We start from the raw sequence: 6,175 nt of genomic DNA, 5'->3' as shown, positions 1-6,175 counted from the left end.
TGTGTTGGCTAAGCCCTTTTAAACGGGCAATCAGTTTCAGAAACGTTTGGAAAGGGTCCACACATCAAAACTTGACATTGTGTGCCTCGGAGCTTTGCAAATCGGCGCCAATTTTCGCTTTTCACAAATACGAGCCAACTGTAAGAGAAGGATGCCACGAAGAGTGTGTTTGGAAACCTCCAGTATTGTATATTTTCCTTGTTCTTATGGCGCATCAGAAGTCCCTAGCCAGGAAATTGTTTCTTCCCCCTTTTTCTTTTCTTGCAGAGAGGAAAGCAATGCAATATGAATGGTGAACTTTGAGGGCCAAGGATGACAGTCGTTTCGTGATAGAGGGTGGGCATGTAATTCCTTACCTACGGGGAAATGGTTATTTCAATTCAATTCAATGTTTATTTGATGAGTTGAAGAGTTTGGTCCCATATCCTGGTACCGGCTACTTCAGATCAAGTAATGTATAGTATAAATGATGTATAACATCCAAATATAAAATGATAACACCATGAATAATACTCTCAGTTGCCGTACACGCACAAAAAAAATACACGGTGAGAGAAGCGATTACGCAATAAATACATATGTACATATGTACAATAGATTACTGTAACATAGTAATCAACTTACTGGAAAAAAACGCGGTTATCTTTTAAGGGCGCGTTGTGCGTGTTTTCACCTTCGTATGATACCTAATATCTGTAAACTATCTTTGTGTTAGTAAAAAAATCACGTAGTAAAGTTGATGCCCTCTTCTCGCTTTTTAAGTCCGGCCAAGGTCCTAAAACTTTGGCCAAAGAAAAAGAGCGATTGTCGAATATGCTTAGTCCCACTCGTTATCGAGTTCGCCACTGGTCGTATCTGCGACACTTCATTATTATGTGCTCGACGTCTTCCACGGGGTGGCCACACCTGCAGCTCGGTGTTTCCACCTGTTGAATTCGGTAAAAAAACTTGCCGGTGTACGCAACATTTAGTCGTAGGTGATGAATTAGTGTTTCAATAGGTCTGCTCAAGTAATTATGGACTGAGCACCGAAGGTCTGGATCAATTAGAAGGAGTAGGCTCTGTTCCGAGATGCTCTTGAGCCACGTGTCAGGGGACGTCATGTTTCTCAGACAACGAATGTACCGCTTGGCATCGCTTTTTGTAAAAGGTGTGAGCTGGACGTTGTTTCTTGTATATGCATCCGTAGCCAGTTCGTCAGCTTGGGTGTTTCCTAAAATACCGCTATGTCCAGGAACCCATTGAAGATGTACCGTATGTCCAACCCTTATTGCTTCCCCAAGTTCTTCACAAATTCGGTACACAAGAGCCATATTTTCGTTGCGAGTGTTCAGGGTATTAATGGATTGTAGTGCTGGCTTGGAGTCCGTAGATATAACCCAGGAATTCGCTGTCGAGCTATTTTTGATGTATATTGCAGCCGCGAGTAAAGCATGCAATTCTGCGGTAGTTGAAGAAGTATGATGTGACAACCGAAAGGATGACAAATGGTTGAACTGGGGTACCACAAATGCTGATGTTGATCCTTCATCCTTGGTTTATCCGTCGGTATACACGTGGATGTTTTCGTCGTATTTTTGCTGTAGATGTGCAATGGTCAATGTCCTTGCAACGTGTGTATTTACCGATGCTTTTGTTTCCATGCCTGGAATGCTCATGTGGACGTCTAGTAATGGTAGCTTCCATGGTGGCTTATGAATGTCCTGAACCCAGTGTGTTTGTTCAGGGATTAATAGGGGCACAAAATTTAATGTTCGAAGAAAGTTCGTCCCTTTGCGAGAAAGAATTTTATTAAAAAGGGGCCGCCCAGAAAGTCTAAAAAAGTACGGCATACTTCCTGGATGCTTAGGATAGTTACTGCTGGTTCTTTGGCTGTAGCGAATACAAGCGCACTGGATGTTGCTCGCGGAAGACCTAAGCATACTCTTAGACTTCTTGCAAGTATATAAGTAAGGCGAGCTTCTGATGTGTTGGAAACCCCTGTAACACAGGTATAGAATAGGCAATTGCCTGTCGCACTAGCGCTGCGTGGAATGAGAGCATTGAATCAATTGAGGCTCCCCATTTTGCACCCGCTATGCATCGAAAAACATTAATTACACTATTAATTCTCCCCTCCGGCATATCTATATGTTTGGACCAAGTCAGGGATTGATCCAGTAGGACGCCAAGAAATTTGTATGATTGAACTCGCTGAATTGAGTCTCCATTTACATTAAGTTTGAAACCAGGAAGCTTTTTTCTGGTAAATGGTATAAATGCAGATTTCGTGGCAGATAGCTCCATTCCTCGTTCTCTTAAAAACTTGTTTGTCGTGTCTAAGGCTACCTGTAACTGATTCTTTAAAATATCTGGGGACGAGCCAGAGATCCAAATACAAATATCGTCAGCATATATAAATATTCGTAAAGGTGGCTGGAGTTTCTGCGGCAACTGCGCCATTACGACATTGAAAAGAGTAGGGCTCAACACGCTACCTTGGGGTACTCCATGGTGGAGTTCATGATGCTTGCTGTCTCCATCATTTGTACACACTACGATCTTCCTGCATCGAAGAAACTCTTGTATCCAGCGAAGCATGCGTCCATGTACACCAAGAAGCACAAGTCCTTCAAAAACATGAGCGTGACTAACCGTATCAAATGCTCGGCGAATATCTAGGAACACTGCCACTGTAATGTTTCCGTTATCTCGTTCGTACTCTACACAGGTGGTGAGGTCTAAGATACCATCCATTGTGCATCTACGTGGACGAAATCCTGTAATTTCTTCGGGAAACGCTTTACTAGTTTCCAACCACCACTGCAAGCGGTTATGTAAGATCTTCTCGAGCAGCTTTCCGACGCAACTGGTTAAACTTACAGGGCGGAAGGAATCCAGGCTCAGTGGTGATTTTCCAGGTTTTGAAATCGGAACTATTTTAGCTAGCTTCCACGATTCCGGTATTGTCTCTGTTTTCCAAACTTGATTGTATATTTCTAGAAGAGTGCTGGTGGCATCGGGGCCGAGATTTGGTAGTGCATCGTAAGTGATCTTATCGAGACCAGGAGCTGTAGACTTGCGGGTGTTGTGAAGCACACAAAAAATTTCACGTATGTTGATTTCATGATCTAGCTCTGCATGCACTAGATGCCTCTTGTTCTCGAGGGTACGAGTAGCCTGCGTCTTGGAAGATTTGTATTGGTAAGTTGTTACCACATCGCTTTGTTGTGCTAACAGAGCGAAAAATTCATCCGCGATTGTTACTTCCGATATGCCCCTCAGAAGCGCTAGCGCGCGGAAGGGTTGTTTTTGCATAACAGGCGTGCGAAGAGAACGAAGTATTTTCCATACTATTGGAATCGGTATGAAGGGGGTCATATTGCCGCTGAACTTCCTCCATCGGCGGACTGAAAGAATTTGCAGCTCTCGACGCATGAGCTTGTGAATATGCTGGGCCTGGTTATAGTCTTCAACATCTCCTGATCTTCTATAGCGGCGCTCTGCTCTTCGTCTTTCTGCACGTAGCTTTTCGTATTGACCATTAACACCAACGTGTCCGTTAGGTACAGGTACAAGACGCGTTGCCCGTTCGCAACTAAGCAAAATCGAGTTCGCAAAATCATCGGGCTCTTTCAAATCGGTATGTCTTAAAGTATTTAAATGTCTGAACATCTGCCAGTTTGTTATCCGTGCTCTATGTTGCTGCCCACGAATATTAAGAAGAGGGTGTTGTACGAGAATGGGAAAATGGTCGCTACCTCGGGTTTTCCTGTCTGTCATCCATGCCATTTGAGGTGAAATGTCTGGAAAACATAGAGTCAGGTCTAAACAGCTGCAGTAGGTAGGGCCACGAACAAAGGTCGGCGATCCGTCGTTGAGGACGCATATGTTATACTTGTCCACACACTCGGCAATGACATTTCCACGTCGATCGCAATGGTCACTCCCCCACATTGTGCGGTGTCCATTGAAGTCTCCACATATAATAAAAGGAGCAGATACGTGACGAAATATTTCAGAAAACCCAAATGAAGTTATTGGAGTTTGCGGTTGATGTACACGCTCACAACTGTAACTGAAGACTTACCACACCGTACTTTGCAGGCGACGAATTCTGGGCTATCTTTCGTAGAAGAGAACAGATGCACTGATACCAGATCTTTCTGTATAGCTAGCATCGCTCGACTTTGACCATTTTGACGAGATGATTTTGACTGCACGTAGTTTGAGCAACGAAAGTCGTCGTCCACGCGAGCTTAGGTTAATGCAAGTATCGGTATGGTGTTCTTTTTAAGAAATTGACGAAAATCACCATAATCCGTTGGCATTCCACTGAAATATTCCTATATGGCTGTACAAATCAGGCATTGGAATACTCTTCATTCATCGATGTTCGTGAAGACTTAAGTAATCTTTCCATAGCGAATAGGGCTGTTACCTCAGGAAGATTGTTGGCTGCGGGCACGGCGCTGAGTATAGCCCTTAAAGCCGTAAAAAACATCGGTTCTAGCAAATGCGAGACGTCGCTCGATTGCCGTGTTTCAAAGTAATCCTCCCGATGATCGCGTCTGCGTATATCACGCTTCTGTGTGTGGGGTGCTGGCACAGGGGAGAGGTTTGATGCTCGGTCTTCTGGAGGCGTTTGACCAGGTATCGTCGAGTTTAAGTGAGATGGAGTCTTGAAGTCGATCTGGGCGTTTAGTTGGCGTTTTATCACGTTAGAATACTGCTGCCTTTGAGGTTGTTGAGATACTTGTGTGTGCTGTGATGATGTAGAGGGACGAGGGGGAAGTTGAGGTGGGCGAGAAGGTGGTAGAGGAGGCAGCGGGGTGCGTGTGACCTCAAGATTCGGGGAAGGATAACGGTTATTTTGTATTGGTCCATTTAGGATTTCATGTTTTCTGGCTGCAGCTGCTGCCTTTTTGTGAGGACAGCCTGAAAACGAAGCGCAGTGATTGCTTCCACAATTTGCACAGTTTGGATTAGTTTTGTTCATGCAGCCCTTGTAGCTGTGTGGTCCAGCGCACACCTTGCATCTCTGTTAGCCACGACAGTGTCTTGCGAGATGCCCATGTCGTTGGCATCGAAAGCACTGTACCGGGGTTCCAAAGTACTCCATGACAGGATGACTGGTGAAGCCCAATAGGACCCGTGCAGGCATTTGGTGATTCTGTGGAAAGTGAAGAAAGACACTTTCTGTTGGTTGTTGCTCCATGCTGCCGTCTTCTTTTCTTGAGTATGCAATTTGTCGTTGGACTGCGATGACACCAGCGTCCTTCAGGTAGTCTAGCAGTTCGTAGTCTGAGTATTGGACAGGAATGCTGTTGACCTTGCCAACATTGCGCGTGTATGACACGGACACGGTCACTGTCACGTCTATTCCGACAAGAGATTTCATCATAAGAAGCCTGTTCGTTGAGTTCAGCGTCGCCGTGTTGACCGTGATTGTTCCATCTTTCCTTATGCGAGGTGCTAGTAATTTCTCTTGTGATACTGTCACGATTTCTTTTGCTATTCTGTTGGGGTTGATATTCCAGAACGAGGTTCCCTGTTCTTTTGGCTTGATAATCAGTGGGATTCCGGCAGGGCGATTTTTCCGCACTGTGACTTGAGTGAAGTCGTCTTCGCCTCCAGGAGTGCCGTCACGAAACGAGTAGTTGGATGTCCTGTCGTCGTCCATTTGTTCCGAGGGAAGATTCACGCACTGTTTCTTCAATGGAACGTCGTCATTGATATCTTTAGCCGTTAGTTGAGGTTCTTGTAGTGGTTGGCGCGCTTCCGCTGCAGAAATGTGGCTCGTAGTCGCGACGATATCCATTCGAGCGTCCGAGTTCAATGTCTGGTGGATCGAGTCATTGGAGCGGGGCAACTCTGTCGCAAGTGGTCGCTTTTTAGGCAGCAGGGTTGTGCCCGGTAATAGCCCTGTAGGGTCCAGTTACTAAAAAGAATGTTGAAGTAGCCAAATTGAGCAGATTAGCATAAGATTTCAGGCTTACAGGAAGAGCGGCAGAAAATGGTGCTGGCTATTCCAATCGGAATAGGGTTTCCTGTGATTTCAGATACAGCTTCAGATAACTGACAACCATTCTTTTAAGCCACAAGATAGGTAAATGTGGTTACTCTAAAGCGTAGCTTATTTAGTGGCACTAGCCACGGTGAGAATCGTCTCTGGCCGGCGCCATTTTGTTGTGGT

The 6,175-nt window shown here is 45.1% G+C and overlaps 1 pseudogene; it reads right to left on the bottom strand.

The window, feature by feature from the left end:
* Positions 1–686: 686 nt before the first annotated feature.
* LOC115332978 lies at positions 687–5,800 on the bottom strand (annotated as a pseudogene).
* Positions 5,801–6,175: the final 375 nt, after the last annotated feature.

This window comes from Ixodes scapularis, unplaced genomic scaffold (genome assembly GCF_016920785.2).
Source record: "Ixodes scapularis isolate PalLabHiFi unplaced genomic scaffold, ASM1692078v2 PGA_scaffold13__105_contigs__length_92229423, whole genome shotgun sequence".
NCBI lineage: Eukaryota > Metazoa > Arthropoda > Arachnida > Ixodida > Ixodidae > Ixodes > Ixodes scapularis.
The sequence above is the reverse complement of the archived record's forward strand: the minus strand, read 5'-3'. Positions and strand labels throughout refer to the sequence as shown.